The sequence below is a fragment of the Cetorhinus maximus genome, chromosome 11, assembly GCF_964194155.1.
Source record: "Cetorhinus maximus chromosome 11, sCetMax3.hap1.1, whole genome shotgun sequence".
Taxonomy (NCBI): Eukaryota; Metazoa; Chordata; class Chondrichthyes; order Lamniformes; family Cetorhinidae; genus Cetorhinus; species Cetorhinus maximus.
Genome location: NC_135889.1, coordinates 98,908,409 through 98,935,105, shown reverse-complemented (window position 1 = coordinate 98,935,105; position 26,697 = coordinate 98,908,409). Strand labels below are relative to the sequence as shown.

General features: G+C 42.4%; 1 protein-coding gene across 1 annotated transcript in view; it reads right to left on the bottom strand.

Annotated features, from left to right (window-relative positions):
- Nucleotides 1-26,478, bottom strand: part of arhgap15 (Rho GTPase activating protein 15) — a 776,478-nt gene extending 750,000 nt beyond the window's left edge. Inside the window, exon 1 of the mRNA XM_078552497.1 lies at nucleotides 26,361-26,478. The gene's annotated coding sequence lies outside the window, so the exon portion shown is untranslated. The remainder of the gene's footprint in view (nucleotides 1-26,360) is intronic.
- Between the last annotated feature and the right edge of the window lie 219 nt (nucleotides 26,479-26,697).

Genomic DNA, 26,697 nt, shown 5'->3' with positions numbered 1-26,697 from the left:
TAGAATTAGATGGAAATTCAAAAAAGTCTTGCGACTCTTAACCATCAAAGAAAATCAATCACAATTAACAATTATTTGATTACATTATTATGCTATTGCATCCAGGCAGATCTATGCCAAAGCATATTGGCTGCTTGTGGAATCTTGAATTCGGATTAAAGCTGACATTGATCTACGCAACCTGAATTCTCTGGGGTTTTAAACTATTCAGAAAGGTCCCTGACAATGTTGGCTTTGGAAATTTGATATGGATTTGTTCAACTATAGATAAGTAAAAACAAGGCAATTTGTTCCAGTACAGATTGCCCCAGGAGAAGAGTTTCCTTTGTCAAACTGCAATTCTGTTTGATGACATTTTTTTTTGACAGGGACAAAGTCAAAGTCAAACCATTGGCAAAAATATTTGCTACTTGTTTGCTGCAGATTTTTGGGTTGAAAGAGAAGTATTTTATATTAGTAATCAATGCCAAAGTTTTTTTCTTTTATATTTTGAAATAAATCATAGGGAGGAGAGTTGGGTAAGGTCTGAAAATGGATGCTGGGTTTGAGGCTCCTTGATGCCAGACTTGGTCAAATGCTGCCTTGATGTCAAAGACAGTCACTATTGACCATAGCTACCGTCACTTTACTAATGATTGAGAGTTAACTGATCGGATGATAATTGGCAGGATCGGATTTGGCCTACTTTTTGTGGATGGGCCTTAACTGGGCAATTTTCCACTTTGTAAGTTGGAAGCTAGTGAGTCACAATTAAGAGATTCAAAGGGTTGTTATGATTTGGGACTGTGACTTAAGGTAATAAGGTAAAATGAAGGGGATCATGTGGCGTGTTCTGAAGTCTGCCTGGCAGTGTGTCTGTGTGGTTTAATTGTTAGAGATTAAAGGGGGACAATGCTGTTTTACTGAGGAGAAGAGCAAGGTATTTACACTTGGAGACAACGGCTGCAACCTGTGTGCTAACAGTGGACAGACTGTGAGTCTCCAAAGACCCAGAAAAGTGTTGACAATGTTGGGTTGTAAACACTAAAGATAAAAGCAAAATACTGCGGATGCTGGAAATCTGAAATAAAAGCAGAAAATGCTGGAAAAAACTCTGAAGGTCTGACAACATCTATGGAGAGAGAAACAGGGTTAACATTTTGAGTCTGTATGGTCCTTCTTCAGGGCTGAAGAAGGGTCTGATGGCTGTCAGACCTGCTGAGTTTTTCCTGCATTTTCTGATTTTATTTCATGTTGTAAACAGTTGTGCATTAAATTGTTCATTTACTTCCAAGATAAAACAGAGTTGGGGTTTCAAGGATAGCTAATCAGCATTTCTAGCTGGCTTCAAGGCCCGTGTCATTTGTGTTGTCATGGAGATGGGCTTTGAGAGGGGAAAGGTCTAAATTATCCCCGAAAACTCACAGGCAACGTTATTCTGCCACGATCCAGGAGAGGAAGAGAGTTATAGGCAGCAAGGCACTATGGTTCACCACACAGGAATGCGGGTGGGAGCTCACGGTCTGATTGAAAAGACCAAATTCATGTGGAGCTAAAATGAGGCTGGAAGATTTTCCTAGCTTGTGCAAGAGGAAGAATCTCCAGGGAAACAATTCCAAAAAGACAGTTCTGAGAGTAAAACTTCCCATAGCTAAGAAGGGAAAGAACAGAGGTAATCCCTCATGAGCATAAACCTAAAACTGGTTCCAGGAAAATTGAGGGCAACATTTTCTCCCTGTCAGGGGGATATGCAGGAGCGGGCGCGGGCAGGCGGGTTCCCGATCGGCGCCCCCAGTCAGGGGCACGCAGCCATTTTACGTGGGCGAGCCAATTAAGGCCCGCCCAGTGTGATGTACACCAGGAAGCGCTATGCGCTCCCTGTGTGGATGGGGGGTGGGGGAATTCCCTGAGCTGGGAGTGCGCTCTTTGGCACATTCGAGCACACAGATCTCCCTGAGGCAAAGTGCTGCTCAGGGAAATCGGCTCAGATTTGAAACTTCAAATAAAGATGAGAGTAAAATTTCACTGCCATGTCCCCTCATGTGACTCTGTCACGTGAGTTGGGACATGTCCATAACTTTTATTTTGAAATATTATGAGATTTTTAAAAATCACTTATGAAACCTTATTCTGCCTGTGGATGAGGTTTCATGCTTTTTCTGAAGCCCGCCAGCCTTACGATTGGACGGGCAGGTCCATTAATGGTTTCAATTAGTTTTTTAATGGCCTTAATAGGCCGAGCTGAGAATGTAAATGACGCGGGGTGATTCCGGGACACACGCCCGATTTCACCCTGCATCATTTTACGTGTCGGCGAGTGGCCCCCGTCTCCGCTCGCCGAACAGAAGATTCTGCCCTGAATGTCTATTTAAAGGATGATATAAAGCATACTTGTGGTTTGTTTTTGGTTGTGCTAAAAGAAAATGTAGAATGTTCTAAGTATAAGTTGGTTTTAAGTATAAGTTGCCTACAAAGATAGTGCTTTTAGACTTCTGTTACCGGAAAAATCTTAAACACGAAATCTTGCATGTCATCCTTTCAGTTATTAATTAGATGTTTGATTTTTTAAAAAAGTTATCAGTCTCTATGGAGATCATAATAAATATTGTAGCTCAACTGGAACAGCTTGGCTAAATGTGCAGCTAGGTCTGCAGCACAAGTCTTCAGCACTATAGCTCGGATGGTATTAGAGCCTATAGTCTTTGCTGTATCCAGTGTTCTTAGATGTTCCTTGATATCAGGCAGTGCAAATTGAATGGGCTGTGTACTAATTTCTGTTATTGTAGGTACCTCAGGAGGAGACTAAGATGGATCATCCGCTCGGCCCTGCTAGTTGAAGTGATTGTAATTGCTTCAGCTTTGTCTCTTGCACTGACATGCTCCACTACCATTAAGGATGGGAATGTTAATGAAGCCTCTTCTTCCTCTCTTTAGTCATTTAATTGTCCACCACCATTCGCAACTGAATGTGACAGGACTGCCAAGTTTTGATCTGATCCATTGTGGGATTGCTTAGCTCCATCAACAGCATGCTGCTCCTCTGTAATCCCGTGTTTTAGCTTCACCAGGTTGGTATCTCATTTTTTGCTACAACTAGTGCAGCTCTTGACATGCTCTCCTACACTCCATATTGAATCAAAGTTGGTCTCCTGGCCTAATGGTAATGGTAGAGTTAGATTTATACTGGGCCATAAGATTAAAAATTGTGGTGCTGCTGCTTATTTGCCCAATTCTGAGCTCTAGATCTGTTTTGAATCCATCCCATTTAGTGCGGTGACAGTGCGACAAAACATGATGAACAGTGTGAAGATAGAACTTCATCCCACAAGGATTGTGCGGTGGTCACTCCTACAAATACTGTCATGGACAGGTGCATCTGCGAGTAATAGATTGGAGAGGAAGAGGTCAAGAAGGTTTCTCCCTCATATTGGTTCTCTCACCACCAGTCTGGCAGGTACATTCTTCAGGACTCAGTCTACTCAGTCAGTAGTGTTCTTGAGCCAGTCTTGGTGACAGACATTGAAGACCCTGCCCAGGGTACATTCAGTGCCCTTGTTACTCTGAGTGCTGCTTCCAAGTGGTGTTCAACATGATGGAGTATTGATTCATCAGTTAAAGGAAGGCAGTAAGTGGTTTCTTGTGACTGTGCAATGCAATGTGTATCCATTCTGGCCTAGTGTCATGTGCTATGTCATGAGTGGATGACACTTGTTGCACAATAGCTAGCCTTTGGCTTTCCAAGATGAGTCAAATACTACAATGCAGAGGACTGCTGCAGACTGAAGACTACCACCAGGATAACAGGATATCACCTGCATGATTCACTGCTTGTGGTCACATGCTAGATGCAAACTGAGGGAGTGGAAGCCTTTTGATTTGGGAAAGTAGCTGAGTCAACATGAGGAACAAGGAATGCAATGTGCATGCAATACCCTGTACCATGGGGAAGTTTGCATTTCATGAAAACCCTTGTGATCATCTGATTGCTTGTCGCTGTTGAGAAGGAATGAGCTGAAGCTGTCTCTCTGTGCGTAGAGAGCTTCAGTGACATTCCATAGGCAGCAGTGTGCTGCAAAATGTCAAAATGTTGCTTATATCTCCAGCAGTATCCTGGAAGGAGCCAGATGTATAAAGGATAAGAGCCACAGTCACCTTAGGAGCCATAGGCATGTGGTCCTTGCCCTGCTTTGAGATTATAGTTGTGAATGCTGCATGGTAAGTTTCAGTCACAACCTCTTCAGTGAAGCAAAGTTGTCTCAAGTAGTTGTCCTCAATTTGAACTGCAGCTCCCACAACACTCAAGAAGCTTAACGCTGTCCAGGACAAAGCAGCCCGCTTGATTGGCACCACATCCACAAACATTCACTCCCTCCTCCACCGATGCACAATAGCAGCAGTGTCTATCATCTACAAGATGCACTGCAGGAATTCACTAAGGCTGCTTCGACAGCACCTTCCAAACCCATGACCACTTCCATCTAGAAGGGCAAGGGCAGCAGATAGATGGGAACACCAGCACCTGGAAGTTTCCCTCCAAGTCACTCACCATCCTGACTTGCAAATATATCACTGTTCTTTCACTGTCGCTGGGTCAATGTTTTGGAACTCCCTTCCTAACAGCACTGTGGGTGTACCTACACCACATGGACTGCCGTGGTTCAAAAAGGCAGCTCACCACCACCTTCTCAAGGCCAATTAGGGATGGGCAGCTTGGCCTTCTGCTGAGTGCCCTTCGGAGTGGCACGGAGCCGATTGCCACCCTCGATCGGCTGCGCACCGTCATTTTACTTAGCGCTACCTGTGCGGGTGGTGGGGGGGCGGGGGGGAGGGGGGGCGGAGGAGGGACAGTCGGGGCCTGTGCTCTTTCGCACACGTGCTTGAAAGAGCGCAGCAATCTCCCTAAGGCAGCTCCATGCCTCAGGGAGATTGAATAGACAATAAAACAATTCAATAAATTATGTAAAAATTTATTTAAACATGTCCCCTCATGTGACAGTGTCACATGAGTTGGGACATGTTTGTAAAGGTGGGAAGATTAATTAATTTATTGAGGTTTCCTGAAAAACGCGAAGGCCGCTTGGGCTTTTCGCCTGCCCGCCAATCTTAAGGTTGGACGGGCAGTGTTCTTGTGCACTTTAATTAATTCCTTAATGACCTTAATAGGCTCTTAACATTTTGGCAGGCACAAGCCGACTCTGGCACACGCCCGCTGAACGAAATATCGCGATGACGCGCGCTGATTTCGGGACTCGCACCTGACGTCATCGGGTGTCATTTTACGTGTTGGCGCGTGTGTCCTGCCCCCACACACTGACCGGAAGATTCTGCTCTATGTTTGTGTAAACTGCCTTAAGTATTTCAAACTCCTGCTCCCTATCCTCACCACCCTCCCCTCCTCACAACCCCCACACACACACATCCTGACCTATAAAGGGAAAAGTTGGTTATCTTGGAGTTGGGACATTATAAATTTTGAAAATGTGGAAGAGGTAATTTGTCCAAATTTTTTTGATTTCAACCACCACATTTCCTTTTCTTGCATTTAGTTGTTGCTTGGCTATCTGCATTATTTGATAGAATAGTCTCTCTTAGCAATTGATCTAATTTGTCTGATGTCCTTTATGGAAAATCATTCTATTTAAATCCTATTATATTTATTCTGCACATTATTATTGCAAAAGCATGCGTGAAACATACATACAAATGTATTGAAGAATGAAGAACACTGAAACTGAAATCTACACAGATATTAAATGGCTTGAATTTTATGTAGTGCTGTTAGTGGTAAAGTAAGGTAAAGATTGATTAAGTCCACAGAAAGTAATATTGTGACAGTCAAAACGATGACTTTATTGTGCAATAGCACTTTAGATTCACAGCAATTGCAACTTTGAGGCTTTCTGAAATGCCTTTTGGGACCCTGCGATGTTGTTTAAGGGGCTGCTAAAATGCAAGCCATTGTTCTCCATATATTTAGAATGGCTGCAATAGGTTGAATAAGCATAAGTAGCTTCTAGTATTAAGTCACAAGCACAATTGCATAAGACCCTTGATCCAGGGTTTCCTGCGATGGTGAAATCAGTGACATATGCCATAATTTCACCACTTAGTGCTGAACTCACCATTAATAGCGTATTCTCATTTTGGTGGAATTGGAATTCGCTAACAAGAATTCTGCCGAATCAGACATGGTACAGCAAATAGCGTGGAATTGTGGTTATTTTAGAATCATTTAGACAATATTTAAATGTCAAAAAAGCATTTTACTATGATTAAAATTAATTCCTAAAACTTGTGCAACACTACAGTTGTTTGCCTTCAGTTCCACTTTGTTTTATAGGATTTTTTTTTGTAAAGATAATGGGCTGTATCTTGCTGGAAAAGCAATCATGTATTAAGAATGCATGGCATTATTAATGTAAAAATCAGTTGCCATTATCAGGGGATTAATAGTTATGCATGAGTTGCAAAGCTCCAAAATTTGCTGGTCAATTTATACTTTCGATTGTTTGCTTCACACAAATAACTTCTCCCCTTTGCTTCATTATCTTTAAGAACTTTCTAGACTTGCACATTAATTGCCCATTAAACTTGTCACAGAAAACTAACTCTGGTAATTAAACATTAAGTACCTTTTTAATAATATGATAATTGTTAATGCAAATCCTGGTTTCTTCTTTGAACTTCAGCATTGGCTGTCTGATGGGTGAGTCTGTGGAGTTTAGGTCATGTTGCCAGGTTTGGAATGCTGTCCGTTTACAATTGATGGATTTTCATATTTCTATATTGCTTTTATCAAACCAGTTTTGCTGTTTTTAACGGTTCGTCCAAGGATTTATTGGTATGCATGAGTGATGATGGATTTCAATGATTGAATGATTGCCAGTTATCTCGGACATTGCTTGAGGCTTCACCATCGTTCCTGTAGATTATTATTGATTTGTTCTTGAAGTTCCTTGAGCTTTGCGTCATTTGACAGGCCAGAAACTCCAAACCTTCTCCATATTTGTCATGGCTGGCGCTTCAGTTCAGAAGTTGCATTGAGTGCCAATAGTGAACAGTTGTTTGTCTAGCATTTGTCGCCTGTAACCATAGCACGTGTAATACCCACATCTTTTGGACTCCTGGTCCTAACTATCACAAAATCTATTAAGTGCCAGAGTTTCAATCTTGGATGTTGCCAGCATGTCTTGAAATGTCTCTTTTTTTGGCAGGAAAGTGTATTAATGACCACAAGACCGTGTTCAGTGGACAGGTTAAGGGGGTGCACACTGTTGGACTTTCCAACTCCATGCTTTCCAATGGTGTTTGACTACAAGGCATGGTTGTCCCCCACTATAGCATTGAAATTATTGAGAAGGATGACCTTTGACTGTGATGGTACAGCTGCCAGAGTTATGTCTAGGTTGGAATAGAAGATTTCTTTGACTTTGGCCTTGTGCATTAGCACTGATGATAGTGGCAGATTGATTGCCTTTGAGCTTAAATTTGAGTGTCATAATATTCTCATAGATCTGAATGGGGTGGGGGGGTGGGTGGTGGGGGGGGCGGTTGTGAAGTCACTTCATGAGCTTGTATTTGATGATAAAGCCTACGCCACTTGCAAGTTCTTTGATTTGTCCCTCAGCTGCTCTACAGGTCTCACTAAGAGTGACAATGTCAATGTTTAGACCCAGAGCTCATGGCTACTAACATTGTTTATCTCTCTGGTCATTATGAGTTATCAATTAATGAACTGATATCCCAAAATCCTGGAGTTTTGACCACCGATGGGTGATCCTGCTGGGTGTGGTTTTCCAGATCAGCATGGAGCGAGGCAGGGAATTTTTAGGGCATCTCTTCTAGCTCCCTTCCCTAGTGGAGTGAGCAGAGTTAATCCTGAAGAGGGCTGCTCAGACATAGCTGAACCATTCGTTTGGCTCAGTTTAAGAGTGAAGGAGTTAATTGTTAACTGCAGCCTTTATGTTAGGTTGCAACTAGAAGCTTCCAGTTATCATGGTCCTGCCTCTGTCATCACTAGCTGATCATTAAGGGGGTTGAGGAAATTTGCCATCTGTAGAAGGACCTGTGCTTGGTGTCTTTTCCAGTGGGAGGCCTGTTGCACAGCAAGTCCCACACTGTCTTGGCAAGGTATGGCCTGGTTGCAATGATCTGGCGATCCTGTATAACTGAGGGCAGGGCCCTATGATAACCTTTTGTCTGCCTTCACAATCATCAGCTGATTCAACATTGAAGGATTTTGTTGTGGTAGGACTTATCAAATAGCGGCCCTTTCTCACCATGTTATAGGGTAGGTTTATGGGGGCCTTTCAATGAAGTGAAGGTACCACCCTCTACCTCACCCCACCCTATATACTCTGCCGTGAACAGAGAAGGCTGAGGAAATGCAGTTCCTCACTGACATGCATGACACACGCACCTTTTTCAGGGCACACAAAGAGACCTATAGACCCTCAGCACATGAACCAACACCAGTAGGATCCAAAGATGGCAAGACCCTTCTCAAAGACACGGACCATATTGACACCCGCTGGAAAGAGAACTACTCCATCAAAACTCCACGGCAGACAGACAGTTGCTGGAGATGATTACACAATGTTCAGCACCATTCGCGACTCCTCAGATACTGATGCAGTCCATGTCCAAATGCAGCAAGACCTGGGCAATATCCAGGTTTGGGCTGACAAGTGACAAGTAACATCCACGCCACACAAGTGCCAGGCAATGACCATCTCCAACAAGAGAGAATATAACCATCACCCCTTGATGTTCAATGGCATTACCATCACTGAATCCCCCACTATCAACATCCTGGGGGTTACCATTGACCAGAAACTGAACTGGACTAGCCATATGAATATTGTGACTACAAGAGCAGGTCAGAGGCTAGGAATCCTGCGATGACTAACCCACTTCCTGACTGCCCAAAGCCTGTCCAGCTTCTACAAGGCACAAGGGAGGGGGCAGTCAGGTGGTTGGGAGAGTGGTTCATTCAGGGGGTTAGCCGAGATGGGGGGTGGTGGGGGGGGCGGTGGTCGGGGGATAGACTCCAGGTGGAGGGTTAGTTGGGGGGGTTGGGTAGCAGTCAGTGAGTGGGGGGTAGTTGGGTGGTCAGGGAAGGTAATCAGATGACCCAGTGGGGAGTCGGGGGGTCAATAGTATTGTTACCCAGGTGTTAGAACTGGTTTTAATCCTTCTATTTCTGCTAAGCGTGTCAGAACTATCTGAAGTCTCCGACTTTAAATCAGAGTTTTGAAGGGTTCCAGGAGGAGGGTTATTGCCCAATGGAAGCTGAAACTTCCTGGGCAATACCCATGTTGTCAGTGCAAGGGGACTTCCGAGGGGTCCCCCAGCATATCTTTTGGGGTATCTCCGGCGTACAGTCACTCAGAGACCGGAAGACCTGGACCATGAACTTGGCAGCATACGAACTTCAGTAAAAGTGCAGAAAGCAGAACATTCCTTTGTAGGTGGCTTTCTTCAATCTCACAAAAGCCTTTGACTCGGTAAGTTGGACTGTCCTTTAGAAGGTGCTACAGCGATATGTATGCCCGGTTAAGTTCACAAACAGCATCCATCTCCTACATGATAATATGCAAATAACTTTACTATGCAGTGGCTCTAATACAAGCTGCTTGTCAAAACAGTGTCAGATAGGGGTGCTTCATTGCACTTTCACTATTCTCAAACTTTCTGGCAGCAATGCTGCAGTTTACTAGTGACAGGCTCCCCCAAAGTGTAGTAATAAATCATCGCAATGATGGTAAACTCATCAACCTCAGCTGCCTGAAGGCACTACAGTGTGCTGATGATGCACAAGTTAGTGTTCAGACTGATGGAGAACTACAACACACAGTTGACGTATCCATTGAAGTCTATGAGAGCATGGGACTAGCTCTGAACACTAAGAAGCCCAAAGTCCTCTTGCAGTCCAGATAAAATGTATCAAACCCAATGCCTTGAATTAAGGTGCATGATGAAGAGTTGGAAAATGTCCCTGAGTTTCCATATCTTGGAAGCTATCTATCCTAAAAAGTTGACCTTGAATAAGAGGTACACCAATATGCTGGCTCAGCCTATGGTAAATTGCTTCCTCAACTTTTCAAGAATTGTGCTACCAGGTGTGACACTAAACTCAAAGTCTAACAGGCCCTGCTTGTCCTCACGCTTCCTACATTGCTGAAGCACGGACAACTGACAGACGCCACATCAAGGCCCCAGAACAACATCAGAAATGCTGTCTGAGAAGGAACTTGAAAATCTAGTGGGAGGACAAAAGCACAAACATGAGTATCTTCCAAGGTATAGACATGTCAAGCTTAGAGGTCATGATAATCTCACATCAGCTGTGCTGGACAGGACATGCCTGCATACTGCTCAAGTCAAGACTGCCCAAACAGGTTCTGTACTCGGAGCAGGGAGCCTGCTCACATGGGGGTCAAAAGAAGCATTTCAAAGACAACCTCAAAGCCTCCATGAAGGTCTGCGCTATTAACATCAACAAGTGGTAAGCGTGTGCCCAATTGTGTCAAAAATGTGGCCTATCAACAATTGTGTCATGACATTCAAACCCACAAGAGGAGACACTTAGAGAGAATGGCAAGAGTGATGGAAAGAGAGGGCAGCTGTTCGACCCATCAATCTGCCACCATCTCTAATGTCTAAACTCCACTGTGCAACAACTGATATATTTACTGTGGGAGAAACTTGCAAGGCTAAGAAAAGGCTCATCAGCCACCTTTGAACCTGAACTAAACTGACATCTCAATTCCACTCAGCCTCCATTAAGAAAACCAAACTGTATGTCCAGGCTATTAAAATGCAGGGTTGTAACTATGATGTAGAAAGGACCTCATTGAGGTATATAAAATATTAAATGGTACAGATAAAGTAAAACCAAGAACATTAATAAGGCAAGAGGGCACATTTCATGAGAAGTAAATTCAATTTCAAGCATAAAGAATAACTTGTGAACTTTATGTGCCAGCCTTTTCATTCTTGATTTTTCCCACGTTCTTTTGTCAGGAAGATGTAATAATTGTCATAGTGTTATTGGAATTTATTGTTAAGTAGAGTAATAGTGGGGTCTGTGTCTATGTCTGTGTGTGTGTGTGTGTGTGTACTTTAATTGAATTAAAGGCAGCTGGTCTGAAGGCTTTGATGCATTAGAAGATAAGATAGGTTTGAAATGTTAAGTAGGTAGACATAGGTGTAAAGAGAACATTTGCATTTTTAAATAAACCAAACTAGATTGTTTTCAAGGGAGGGGTGAAGTGTGTCAACTAGCCAGGTGAAGTTCAGAAACAGTAGGCAGAATCATTCTGTTGTCGGGCGGGCACAGCAGGTGGACCTGGGAGCAGTCACAAAATCGACCGCCACCTGCAATCAGGCCCCAACCGCAATTTCATGCTGGCTGGCCAATTAATGGCCAGCCAGCGTGAATCGCGCACTGCATTGCTCAACACAGCCAGGGTGGGGACGGGAGGAGGGTGAGCACGGAAGTTTGTGCATGTACACGGGTGTGTGCACTGAAAGCTCCCTGAAGGCACAAACCTGCCCCAGGGAGCTGAAGATTTATGTCAGTACAAATAAAGATTTAAAAAATAAGGCAATAAGGTGAACGTGTCCCCGCATGTGACTGTCACATGAGCAGGGACATGTTATAAATGAGATTTAAACATTTTTATTTTATTTTTAATTAATATTAATTAACATCTGGGTGCTCCCCCGACGTCATCGCACGTGATTTTAGGTTCATTCTGGTTGGCGCAAGCCGACCCGTCGAGTGCAATATTCTTCCTTATGTGCCTTAACAAACATGTAACTGGGAATTAGATTAATTAAGGAATTTAGAAGTTATCATTGTAGTAATTTGTAGACCTTTGTATGTTTTTAAAATAATTTCTTCTATTAATAAAAGTTCAATTTAGTTTTGTAAGAAACCTATGAGACTTGGTGGTCTTATTCCTACTGAATTGAAGGCACACATCTCCAAATTTATACAATTTGCGAAACAAGTTGTGGCAGTTGTTTCAAATTTCCCTCTGGGATTTAAGCAGCTCAGCATTTACCATCAGTCGTGCCATAACACTTCTCACTAGCTAGTTTTTTTAAGCCACGTATGATTAGTTTCCCAACTGCATCACAATATTCCAGAAATAAGAAGGCCTTCTATGATCATATGACATATTCATAGTTTTGGTGCTGGTGACCTTGACCATAGTTTATTATCAGGTATATGGAATTGTGTTGATGCCGGGGCAGATATTGTGTTAGATATTAGTTTAAAGTACTCTGCTGTTAATATATTCTTCTTGATTACATATTGTTAAAGTACTAATATGTATGTTTTAACTCAGAAACAATCAACATAAGAAAATGTTGGTTACTTGAATCTTCATCTGTGAATAGTGAAACAATTGTGTAATGGTAAGGACGATCATACAAAAGATTTGCAAAAATAATAATTTGATCTTCCCATCAAGTTCTTCACTACTTATTTTCATTCACATTTCAGGTTTGACTTGTGCTTATTGGGTACATTTATGATTCCTCTCTGGGTTTTCTGTTCCCCTCTCTCTTTTGTCTGATTCTATTAATATTGTTCTCTTCTCATTTATTTTGGTTCTGATGAGTCAGCCCCTATTACATAAAATTATATTGTCTTTTGATCTTTTTAGTTTAACATTCATTTTAACAAAATCTACATTGGCTTGGAATTTATGCTAAGAATCACAGTGAGGTTATCAATGCTTATCTTTATAAAAGAGTATTTTGGAGAGCACCTTCCGGCATCTGCATATGTGCAATTAAATACAGACATCAGGAAATTGCTGCCTGAGTTGCCCTGCTCGAGTTTCACTACACTGGTATCTTGCCAACAGACTCAGCATTTAAACATGCAAAGGGTGTGTTGTTGTGGTTCTTACCTATTAGACACCCATTAAACATACAGAAAAAGCTAAGGCTTGTCCATTCGAAGTGAATTTTTTAATGGTGTTATAAGTCTTAAATATTGTTTTAGTGCTTGAAGATGCTTTAAAATTAAGCTTGATAAGTTGTTGAAGTGCAATGCTTAGATGTATCAGCCAGTTCCTTGATTGTTTTGTAACTGTACCTATCCAGGTAAATGGTAAGAATTTCATCACATCCCTGGCTTAAGCCTTGAGGATGATAAGGACATTTTGAGCAGAGTTGAAGAGAGACAGTCATCAAAGATTACACAACCTCTGACTGCTCTTATAGCTATTTTGCTAATATGGGCTAGTCCAGTTATGCTTCTGGACAGCCTAACAATGGTGGAGGACTTGGAGATGCTAATGCCATTGAAAGTTAGCTTGAGGTTGTTTAGGTTATTTCTTTTTTTAGCGATGATCATGACCTGGCACTTTACATAGCAAGATGTCACAATACACCAGGCTGTCTTAGCCTAGAATTTGTCCACACCCTACTGTAGAGTAAATTTAGATGAACACAATGGAATTAATCATGCATAACCACATTTTAGAGCTTATGAAGGAAGGAAGGTCATTGCTGAAGCTATTGGGGATGTTTGGACCAAGAACACTTCCATAACGAACACTGGTAGCAACGCCCTTTGGCTGTGACAATTAGTCCCAACTAGCCACGACCAATTTCCTCTCTTCTCCAATGACTGAAGGGTATTCTCTCTGATCCTACTGACCTCAAATCTTTCCAAGACTCTTTGTTGCCATACTTACCTCATTTCTTGATGTTGAGAGCAGGTACTTTTACTTCTGCTCTGGCATTTAGCATTTATATTAATTATTTCAGATTTCCAGCATCTGCAGTGTTGTCAAGAAGCGTGAGACATGTCAAGAGCATATGCCAAGTCAGCACAAAGAACCATTGATTCCACATGAAGTTCTTACCCACTCTTGGTCCAAAGTTGCATCTGACCTCATTCATGTCTATGGCACTGACTTCATTGTCGACTAGTTTACCAAGTACCCCATTATTCAGCAATTGCACAATACTTCTAGCATAACTGTCGCGCACATTCTAAGTGCTATTTTCAGTCTATTTGGTGTGCTTAGAGAGATCATTACAGATAGTGGTCAGCAATTCACTGGTCGGCCATTTCAGAATATATATGAGAAGTGGAATATTGATCAAACTATTTTTTCAACTCATTACCTAGATCTAACGGTCTAGCTGAAAGATGATTTGCACGATTTTTCCCCTAATTCTCAAATGTAGACAGATCAAGCAAAATTTACACATTGCTTTGTTATATCTGAGAGCAACACCTTTTAGTGCAACTAGTCCTTCACTGGCAGAACTCATGTTTGACCAGTGTGTACCAATTTACCTATTGTTACCAATTCTACTATCTCAGAAACTAAAGAGCAACTTTTAAAACTGCAAGAGGGGATGACCTCTCTACACGATAAAAATGCAGATACAGATTTGCCAAGTTTACAGTTGGGACAACAAGTTTTCATCCAAGATCCCATAGAAGCTTTGTGGCAACCAGCTGAGGTGACAAAGATTTGTTCAAAACCAACGTCCTATGAAGTCATTGCACACAAAAACGTAACGGTGAGGCATAACAAAGGATAAATCAGATCAATTCCAGCTCCTCAATCACCGTACAGTCCTATTACATCCAGGACAAGATTTCAAAGGCAACCAGGAATAACAGCCAAGAATTACAACCCCTCGGATCACTGTAAGCAATTAAAGAAGACTCCAGACAAGGTTACCATAGATTCACCAGTGCTATACCGTCATATAATGGTAAATAAACACTGTAAATAGCTATGCTTTTTTGGAAGGGGGGAAAGCATTTTTAACAAGAATGGCAGATGTTGTAACATGCCTTTAAGGGATAGCAGCATGCCATCACTAGAAAGGAAATGTGTCATGTGATCCGGTTTAAATTTCACTTCTGTCTGTGAGTAGAACATAGCATACACAGCTCTGTTGCTGATGTCTTCAAGCTTTGTACTCATGTATATCTGTTCTCCCTGTGTTTACCCAAACCCTAATGAGTGATTGGTGCCTTTATATCATTATAACAACACGACACTTGGCTGGGGGTGGGGCTGGCTAGACTGGGTGTTTAGGTCTTCTGTATTACAGGTGGAATATTTTCAGGGCCCATAGCCTTCATTGTGTTCATTGCACTCAGCCACTTTTTTTACACAGCATGAAATGAAACATGTTGGCAGGGCACCAGCACCTAGGATCCTGGGAGCCTAAAGAGGGGACTGAGTGGGATTCAGCACATGACATTTTTGGCAGAAGACATTTGCAAATAGTTTAGCCTTGCCTCTTGCACTTATGCCAAATGTCTAATTTGCTATTAGTTCCAAATTAACTTCAATATTCGACATTGCTGATAAATCAGCGAATAGCTTTGCTTAAGATTCGGGTCACCCATCAGGTAAATCAGTCATAAGTTGATAGCTTAAAAATGATCAATTTTAAACATTCAAAATTATCTTCTTGTCTCATTCCTGGGGTCTATTTTCAGTGGTGACATGTACAAGAATTGCTTTTACCTGTTATTTATTGCAGTTATCTCCAGTAGTACTGCAGAAATGCTGGTTTCAATTATTCCACAGATTTCCTTTATATGAATATATATACACATATATATCTCAATATTGTGTGTTTCTTTACCATTTAGGGAAAATAAAATTCATCAGAAAAGTGAATTGCTCCAGCTGACGCCTTGTGTATTCAGTCAGTGCATTTCCAGGATCACACTATAATCCCTCTCCATTGGACACTCTTTTACATACATTGCCCCTGCTAATTGATCAAATTGCAAACATGATTGATGATACATATTAAGTTTCTCTAGAAGATTGCTGCTTCTGTTGAAGAAAAAGCAATTTGAAGGCTATTCAAGGAACAACAGTAAGTTGTTAAATTCAGAAAGCTAAAGTTTACATGGCAATGCTTGGAAGTGATTTTTTTAAATTCATTCATGGGATGTGGGTGTTACTAGCTAGGCCAGCATTTATTGCCCATCCTTAATTGCCCTTGAGAAGGTGGTGGTGAGCTGCCTTCTTGAATCACTGCAGTCCATGTAGTGTAGGCAAATATATGGAAGCATCACTTCTGTTTTGGACTCCGTTCCTTTATGTTCCAATCTCCAGCAAATGAATGTGTGATAAATATAAAAGCAAAAGCTAAGAGATCTTTAGGGATGAGCATTTGAATTTATTCAGACTAAAAGTCTAAATTCAGGTTGGGATTAAATGCAGTGACAGAGTGAAATATCTATGCTGATACTCAAATGTTGGACTTTAATTCCATTTTGATTAGTTTGAAATCAAAACTTCCAATTTTGCAATGTTATAGGTCACAGATATTTTTAACTCAGTAAAACTATTATTTCAATTTGCATTTTATTGAATCCAATTTTGAAAGCAATGAACATGAAGAACTTCAAACATGATGACACCACAATAGTGCCTTGAATCAGAAGTTGAAATCAGCAATGGGTATGTGTACCCGAGCTGAGAATGACTGCCCTTGACATCAAGGCAGCATTTGACCGAGTGTGGCATCAAGGAGCCCTAGCAAAACTGGAGCCAATGGGAATCAGGGAGTACTCCCCACACAAAGGAAGATGGTTGTGGGTTTTGGAGGCCAATCATCTCAGTTCCAGGACATCACTGCACAAGTTCCTCAGGGCAGTATCCTAACTCCAACCATCTTCAGCTGCTTCATCAATGACCTTCCTTCCATCATAAGGTTAGAATTGGGGATGTTCACTGATGATTGTCCTTGAAAGAGAATGACCTTCTCCAATAACAGCAAATCGAACAAACTCCCCTTGACATTCAATGGTTTTACCATCCCTGAGTCCCCCACTATCAACATCCTGGGTGTTACTATTGACCAGAAACTGAACTGGACTAGCCATATAAATACAGTGACTATAAAAGTAGGTCAGAGGCTAGGAATCCTGTGGTGAGAAACTCACCTCCTGACTCCCCAAAGCCTGTCCACAATCTACAAGGCAAAATTCAGGAGTGTGATGGAAAACTCTCCAATTGTCTGGATGAGTGAAGCTCCAACAACTCAAGAAGCTCAATACCATCCAGGACAAGGCAGCCTGCTTGATCAGCACCCCATTGACCACCTTAAACATTCATTCCCTCCTCCACTGGTGCCATGTGGCTGCGGTGTATACTATTTAGAAGACGCATTGCAGCAACTCAGCAAGGTATCTTTGACAACACCTTCTAAACCCACAACCTCTACTACCTCGAAGAACAACGGCAGCTGATGCTAGGAAACACCATGATCTGCAAGATCCCCTCCAAGCCATACAGCATCCTGACTTGGAACTATACCACTGGGCTTTCAGTGCCGCTGGGTCAAAATCCTGGATCTAACTCCCTAGAGCATCCTGAGTGTGCCTCATGGCTACAGCGGTTCAAGTAGGCAGCTCATCACCACCTTCTCATGGGCAATTTCGGATAGAGACAAATGCTGGCTTGGACAGTGATGGTCACATCCACTGAATGAATTAAAAAGACATCTGTGGAGAGAGAAACAGAGTTAACATTTCAGGTCAATAACCTTTCATCAGAACTAGGCCATTGATTTGAAATGCCAACTCTGCTTCACTCTCCACAGATGCTGTCAGACTAGCTGAGTATCTCCAGCATTTCCTGATTTTATTTAAGATTTCCAGCATTCACATTATTGTGCTTTTCCTTATGCACTCTGTAAAAACCCCTTAAGTCTCCTCTCAGTCTTCAATGCAGTAACAACACTAACTTCTCTCGAGATAACTGCTACACTCACCTGTGCCTCAGTTGATAGCACAATTGCCTTTAAGATTCTAGGTTCAAGTCCCACCCCAGGAGTTGGGAATAAAGTGCAAGGCTGATACTCCAGTGCAATATTGAGGGACTGCTGTGCTGTTGAAGGTGTTATCTTTCGGGTGAGATATTTTAAAACAATGCCCTGTCTGTCCTCTCAGGTGGATGTAAACGATCCCATAGCACTGTTTTGAGGAAGAGCAGGGGATTTATCCCTGGCATCTGGCCAATATTTATCCCTCAACCAGTATCACAAAATTAGATTATCTGGTCATTATCACATTGTTGGTTGTGTAAACTTGCCATGTTCAAATTGGCTGCCGGGAACACTGCACCCTAAAGCTGACTTCAAAAATGCTTATTAGGCGTGAAAGTGCTTTGAAACATTCAGTGGTTGTGAAACATAATATATAAATGCAAGTTTTTCTTTCTTTTCTCCACATAGCTGTAGTCCCTCATCTGGGGTACAGTTCTAGTAAATCTCCTGTGCACCCTATTGACTTGCTTCTGAAAGTGTAATGTCTGGAATTGTACACAACACTCCAGTTTTGACCTATCCATTGATTTACAAAAGCTTTTCATGCTTCCTTGCTTTCGAACTCTAAGCCCCTATTATAAAGCCAAGGATCCCACATGATTTTAAACAGCCTTATAAACTGGTCCTGCTGTCTTCAAAGATTTGTTTGCATAACACCCCGTGTTTCTCTGTTCCTGAACAGCCTTGGAAATTGTATCATTATTTTAGACTGCCTCTCCCCATTCTTCCTTTGAAATGAATTAAATTTTATTTACCATGTATTTGTCCTCTTCACCAGTCTACACCTTTGTAAAGTCTGCTACCATCCATCTCATTGTTTAGTTCATTTTTGCATCATTGAAAAACTTTGAAATTATCCCTGTACACCCAAGTCCAGGTCATTAATATATATACATATATATATATATATATATAAAGAGCAGTGGTCCTAATGCCAATACTAGAACACAACTACATACTTTCCTTCAGTCTGAGAAAGATCTGTTCACCACTAAAGTCTGCTCTCCATACCTAGCCAATTTTGATTTCATGCTGCCACTACCCCTTTTGTCATGTGGACATCAATTTTGATAACAAAAAAGGTAACTTTCACCCCATTGGTCTAGCTGGACACAAGCTATGGCCCCAAAGGGCAAACAATTATGTTTCAATCCATATCATCCAGCGAGCTTTTAAGATTGCAGCCTAATATTAAATACAGACAATTAAAAAAATATGTAGGGGTGGCTATAGATGCAGCTAATTTAATCCCTACTGCTAGTAACACCATTGTAGAAAGAAGCAAATCAGTTGATGGGCCCAAGTTACAGTGGTACTGAGGTACATTTCTGATTTATGGAGCAAAGAATGGTTATTTTCAGTTAATACTATATCAAAGACTAATTGGATATGGGGTTGTCCCTACAATTCCCCAGACAGAGGGCTTCTCAATTTACCCGAGCTAGCTCACCAGAAATAGGAAGGGAAACCAGGAGAAAGGCAAAGTTGAAAAGTTAGTCAAAACTTATGTTCATATGGTTATAATAGGGCTGCATTTAGAGGAGGTTACCCACAGAAACTGCCAATCAGGGCATTAGGAGGCCAATGGGGAAAGAGAGAAGAAAATAACAAAGATTGATGCATATTTATTTTATAATTCAGAGCAAATAATAAATAGTTTATAACTCAATGTAATCTCAAAAGATGTTGCATAGATTTGGCATGAGAAGAAAATAAATGGTTTGTGCATAATTAATTATTTTTGATCCGTTGATTCCACTAACATCACAAATATATTGTACAGCACTTACAAGATATATTAAAAACAAACCATTGAGAGCTAATAAGGGCCCATGTATATTTCAAAGTATTAGTGTACTTATCAATAGAAGAAGTAGGAAAACAATGCCAACGTTATGAAAGATCTCTGATCTGTAACCATGAAGGTATTTTACTCACAGTGATCTGCGATAGTAAGGGAATGGGAAATTTCATTTCAATTAACCATTGACCACAAGTTTCCTTTTACAACATTGCACCAGCCTTAGCTCAGTTTTAGCACTCTCCCCCATGAGTCAGGAGGTTGTGGATTCAATTTCCACTCCTCAAACCTGAGCACAAAATCTAGGCTACTACTCCAGGGAATTACTGAGGGAGCACTACACCATTGGAAGTGGGAAGGAGGGCCATCTAGTGCTAGTTACCTAGACAACCACTGGCAGTACAAGCCCGCTTGGTCCACTGGGAACGAGGTCTTGTTCTAGGGGGCTGCGGATGTCAGTCATGATCTGCCGTGACTGCCCGAGCCTCTGAGAACTATTGCTCATAAATGTGGAGAGGGCTGATACTCTGCCTGTAGACCCCGTGTTGGGGGTCTCGCCTGCTTGGAACTGGATCTTTGCGCTCATTCTCTCTGTCGTGCGCGCGGCATGTGGCTTTGGGGGAAGGCAGCTGGTGCTGCTGTTGGTGCTGTTCCTTCTGCTGCTGTTGGTTTTGCTGCACCTCGTGTTCTTCACAAGAGGTGCAATGTGCAGCTGCATAAGCTGCTCCCATGCCACGGAGAAGGCTGGCAGCAATGAAGTGCAGCTTTAAGTGAATGAAGTGCAAGATAGGTGAAGTGACTTCCAAGGCGTTGACAAATAGCTGTCCAGCAGTGAAAGCTCGCTCTGAGAAGGAGTAGCTTCCCACCTGGCCATTGCTGCAGTTCTTCAGTTTCACTAAAGAAGCACTTTCCACAGCGCATTCACCTCAAAGATTCTGGCGAGTTGCTGACAGTCAGGAAATGGGTCTGCTGTCTGTGAAAGCCTGAGTGCTTGGTTGAAACAGTACTTATTTACCAACGAGAATATTTAAATGATTTAACGACAGCTCCGAGGGGGTGGGTGGGGGTAAGTTCCCTGCTCACTTTCACAGGAAGGGTGACGTTGGGATCCAGATCCGATGTCACTTTTAGGGGACTTAATTTCCTGCATGCACTCAATCTCATCTCCCTTTACCTGTCAAAATTCCCTCCCTTGTCCCTCCTTTCAGGAGGATGTAAAAGATTCATGAAACTATTTTGAACATGAACAATGGAGTTTCTCCTCAGTGTCCTTGCTCATATTTATCCCTCAACTGACATTGGTTAAAAAATAGTGCATCTAGTTATTATGATGTTGCTGCTTGTGGAGTCTTGTTGTATGCAGATTGGTTCCATCATTTCCTACATTAAAGAATAATTACAGTTCAAAACTATTTAATTGGTTGTAAAGTGCTTTAGGATGTCCTGATGTAATGAAATGTGCCTACATAAGGGTTGTACTTTCTTTCTTTAGGGTTAGAGGCAGCATGAGGTGTGTTTCTTTATATATAACTTGACCTGAATATAACTGTGTTGTGCTACAGTGGACAAGAGTGGTTTGGATTTTAAAATCTTGATCATAAGGGAAGTCTGTAGCATTAGGCCTTTTTCTAACAAAAATATGATATAACACAATTTATTTTTATCATTTGATCTTGGGACGTTGATAACCAGTATTTATTGCTCATCCCTAGATGCCAAGAAGGCAACAAAAGTCATCCATGTAAGGTGGGACTAGGTCACATGTAGGCCTAACCGGGTGAGGTTGGCAGGTACTATTTCCTGAAGGTCGTGAGTGAACAAAATGCAAGTGCAGAGTCCTCTTGGTGACTTTTAGGTTTTAGCTCACACATTAGCTAGTTCATTAAATTCAATTTTGTAACTTGCCCTGGGACTTGAACTCATACCCTTTGGGTTGCTAATCCAGTATCACAACCATTAGGCAACTAATATTTTAGTATTTTACCTGAAAATAAATTATATATTTGAACGTCTCACTTGCTGATAACTGCCTGCCTGATTGGCATTGCTGACCATTGATACCCGATACTTGAGCATTCGGCCTTCCACATTTACACAAACCACTATTTTCTAATTAAATTAATTTTCTCCTAACCACTTCAGTAAAAGTAATGGAACATCTTTCCGCCATTAAGGGATGTTGCACAAGTCCAGTTTTTACAACTCTTTCATGCACTTCATGCAGCCAGATGCAAACCCCTGGATCTGATGGGTTTTTGTGGGAACCATTTTTGGAGTTCTCACTCTGAAGAGTTTAGAAATAATTCAATATAGCACCATCTTTCCAGAGCATTGTCTATTGTTGGGTGGGGTTTTCTGAAGTGGGGTCAGTGGGAGAAAGCAAGGGACAGAAATCAAAAACAATTCCCTACAGCATTTGCTTTGAAAACTAATGAATTGCTAAAGCCTATGGCCGGAATTTTCCCTGAATTGCACTAAGGGCGGTGGGTGTGAAAAAATACACTTTTCCTGCCAGCCGCAAGGGCAGGGTTTTGTGCCGTATTGTCCACTTCCTGCCTCATTAATTATGCAGCCACAGGAAACACACCATCGTGCTGGCGGGCAGCCTCTGAATCGCCCATCATGCCGTTACTTCACCAGTTCCTCACTCCGGGTGCCATATCTAAACTGTAGCCACTCACACAGTTCTCAATACTTGCAGCCCAGGACTGCTCCAATGAAGGCATAGCCAAGAAGAGTTCAGTGACCCATCACTGGGATGCCCTTTGAAGGTCTGCCATGATGTCCTCCGCCCCAGCTCTGGCTGCAGGAGGCCCAGCAATCTCACCACTCCAGCTTGGGAGGCGGTGGCAGTGGTGGTCAGTGCCAACACTGCACAGAAGAGGTTGGCCATTCAGTGCAGAAAGAGGATGAATGATCTCATCCGTGTCACCAGGCTAAGTCAACCATCTCATCACTCTAAACTCACACACTCACAGGCCCATCACACAATCACTGGCATCTCAATCACTACCAGCTCAAGGGACATCACCACTCACTCTTGCACACACACCATAAGATCTCCATTTAGCCTCATCTCCTCTGGAGACTGCCTCTTCAGCCCATACCATCTTGAGGCCACTTGCACAGATCAACATGGGCTCCCATACACACCCTGGGATACGCCCCTTCCCCAGTACATCCTTTGCCCTGCAGTCTCTTCCCATGCCTGAGGCCACTTCTCCCCCTTCCCCAAGTAAGCCCTAGCCCTGCTGCCATCAAAAAGCCACCCCCACACACCGGTGGTCTGGTAGGTAGAGACTTGTCCGTAAGCTCCCCTAAATGTGATGTGGTGCCACCTGTGAAGCCTGGCGCTGATGACTGTGAGTGCTGCCCGAAGCAAGGTAGGCAAACAAACCCCGAGGTCCTGAGTGAAGTGGAGGTGGCCAGGTGCACGTTGCTTATGTGCTGTTGTGAAACACGTCAGCGTGCGATCAGGCCAACATGCAGCTCATGATCCAAAGTGGTGGGACCATTCCGGTAAGAAGGGCTTATGATGAGAGCCTAATGATTTGAAATTAGCTTCCTGATGTGTGGCAGCGGGAAACACAGCCCGCCATCGACAGTTGGAGCGGACGATTGCAAACTGGTTTTACAACAACGTGGAACTGACTTCTGCGATCTTACGATATTTTACACTCCCGCCCACTATGACGCCTGCCACGAATGGGAGCGGAAGATCCCAGTTTATGTATTACTGACTGGGGAAAATGCATGGCGCTAGTATACATCAGAAAAGAAAAGACAGGGTCGGGGATACATCTGGAAGCATAAATGTATTCCTAAATAAATTATTTTTTCTACTTTCTACTTTCCTACTTAAGCACACTTAACTGCATAAACAAATGCTAAACTAAAAAAGATCATTGGACCCATTTAACCCAAGCTTTCCACAGACCACAAACAATATTCAAATGATTTAATCATTTGGCAAAAAATCTGAGTGTTCTTTGAAAATAATCAGTGAAAACTAAGAATAGTTTCTGAATTTTGTGAAAAGGACATGCATGAAATAGAATAACTTTATGTATTGAATAATGGTCAGTAAATATATTATGGGGAAGCGGATAGCTTTGTGTTATTTGCGGCATAACGGACAGTTGTCGAGTAGGTTTCTGCATGCAGGAAGTAGGCATGGAATGGTATATGATGCCCTTGTCCATGGAAAGTTTGGTGGTGTCCATTTGAATAGGGCAAAGGGTGGCGGGTAGGGAGGCTGAAGGGTGGCGGGTAGGGAGGCCGAAGGCTGGTGAGTAGAGAAGCCACCACCTTCCTGACTTCACCCCGATTAAGTCTGTGGTGGGAAAGCTTGTGGACGGCCTCCTGCCCTGCCAATTGAGGTCCTTAACTAAACAATGAATGCCCACTTAAGGGCCTCATCCTACCTATGCTGGGGGCTCACAATGCAGGGTGCACAACAAGCAAACCTATGTGGGGCTGCTGGTGGGGTACAGAGCTGGGGGGTGGGTGTCCCTCATTCAAAGGAAACCAGTACCTGATCAAGGGACCCAACATCAGGGGGTGGGGTTTGCGTTGAGAGTCACCCCCTGCCCTTGCTGCCAAAACCCCTCATCCATTCCCCATGAACCCATCCCTGCAACCTCCTTCCCGCCATCAATCACCTGTGGCCTGTGATTCAGCGATGACACTCGGCCTTGGGTGAGGGTCTTACTGGAGCAGCCGCCACCGCCCTGGTGGTGCGGATGTTCAATATAGCTCCCAGCCTCTGATTGGTCGGCAGCTCTTGGCGGACAGGTTTCCACCCCCCCCTGTGTCCTAGATCCCAGGGAAGGCCAGCCGTTGGTCTGTCAAGTACTTGGGTGGCACGTGATGCGGTGGGCCTTCCCTAAAAGAGGTGACATGGGGCTCACAGCGGCTCTCCAGCCGAAGCACAAGGCCCTTGTTGCCTCCATTAAATACCACCTATGATTGCTAAAAACAATAAGGCTACTTATATTTCCTTCACTTGTATACAATTTATAAGTAGCCATATAAAATGCATTTCAGTGAGCAGTTTGGAAGTATCTCATAGGAACTGGAATAGGCCATTTAGCCCCTTAAACCTGTTCCACCATTCAATGAGATTGTGCTGGAGAGCAGCAAGTTTTGATAAAGGACAGCTTTAATATATAAGGTATACAGCACAGAAAGAGGTCATTTTGTTCCACTAAGTCATAGAGTTATACAGCACAGAAACAGGCCCCAGTCCATCTGGAAAAGCTTGGCTTAACTCCTGCACTCGACACAGCTGCATTACTATATGGGAAAGAAGAAGATTCTGACAAGTCATGGTGACGGAAGAAGTAATTCAGACACTTGAAAGGTTTAAATTGATAAGGAGGAGGTATTAGATAGGCTGTCTGTACTTGAAGTTCATAAGGCACCAGGGCCAAATGAGATGCATCCAAGGATACTGAGAGCAGCAATTAAAGAGGCGCTGGCTGTAATTTTCCAGTCTTCCTTAAACTCAGGCGTGGTGCCAGAGGAGTGGAGAACTGAAGCAGTGGAAACACGAGGAGAAACTTTTTCGCACAACGAGTGGTTAAGATCTGGAATGAGCTGCCTGAGAGTGTGGTGGAGGCAGGTTCAACCCAGAAAGAAAAATCAATTTGGACCAGTACTCTTATTTCCCAGTTTTTACTGGTGTTCCATTTTAAGGTATAGAAGACCAGTTCGGACCAGTATTCTTATTTCCCAGTTTTTACCGCTCTTTTCCTTCTGGGAATTGAGGCATTTATGATCAAATTGGATTATTTTCTGAAAAGGAACAATGTACAGGGTTGCAACGAGAAGGCAGGGGATTGGCACTAGGTGCATTGCACATTCGGAGAGCTGGTGCAGAAACGATGGCTGAATGGCCTTCTGTGCTGTAACAATTCTGTGGTTCTGTGATTTTAAGCATGAAACTGTTTTTAATTTATTAAAAATATTATCTTATCACTGCCAGCAGTATGTATCAAAAAGATTTGAATGAAACGAGTTCTTATCTCTGAAGGCAGACAGACAGTAGAGGGAAGTTAATCAAGGACACACGAGAAAAAGGTGGTACTCCTAAAATGGATGCACTTTGGGCCTATGAATACTTGGTTTGTAAGTGAGGTCCTTACAATAAAGTGAGGGGGGGAACAAATTGAGCACAGGCTGCAAGATAAGGACTCTTTAGGTTGTAAGTAAAGTCAAAAGTAAATTTACAGTGTGTAACTAATAAATGCCTTCAGGATAAAAATAGGAAGCCCTCCATTGCTCAACCATCCACAAAACTAAACCTAATCTATATATTGAAATTTAAATTCGATTTAAATTCAATTGCCAAAGAAAGTCTGCTAATTTTTAAATTTAGCACTCCTTGAGTGCAGTACGATCACCACTTGCGAGCATAACCTTGCACAGAATACTGCTCCTGAACAAGATGCGTAAGTGCATAGAATAAAGTTTAAACTGTGGCTGCACGTTAAATGTTTTTCCCTACAAGTGCATATTGTCCGCAAGAACTTTGTTTGAAGCAATTGGTTTTGTATCTATGTCACAAAGCGTTGAGCAACATGTGTGAAACTGCATAGATCAGCAAGTCAGAGAAGCAATAATTATACACTCCACAATGATGGTCAGACCCAATGTCATATAGACACAACTATAAAATGAAATAAAGCTAATTACTACTAGTTAAAGTTGGATTACATGAGTGTGTTCTTACCCAGTGCTCAGCTTACTTCTGTCTGTTCAAACTGCCATTAGGACGCAACGGTTTTGTGAGCTTTTTACCAAATAAAGGAACCCACCAGTGGTCACGTGTGTGAAACGCAATTATCGTTGCAACTAATCTTGCAGGGTGTACGTTGAGGATGAGAGATTCAGTGCCTACACACGATCTGCAAAGTTAAACCACATCCTGTTACTTCAATGTTAATTTTTCTAAAATTGTAGAACAAATATCTGCAAAAAACGTTAACACTTGTGCTAGACATTTTTTTTTGAAATGCTGTGCCACGTACAGGAGTTTTAAGAAGTAAATTAATTTTGTGAGCTAATGA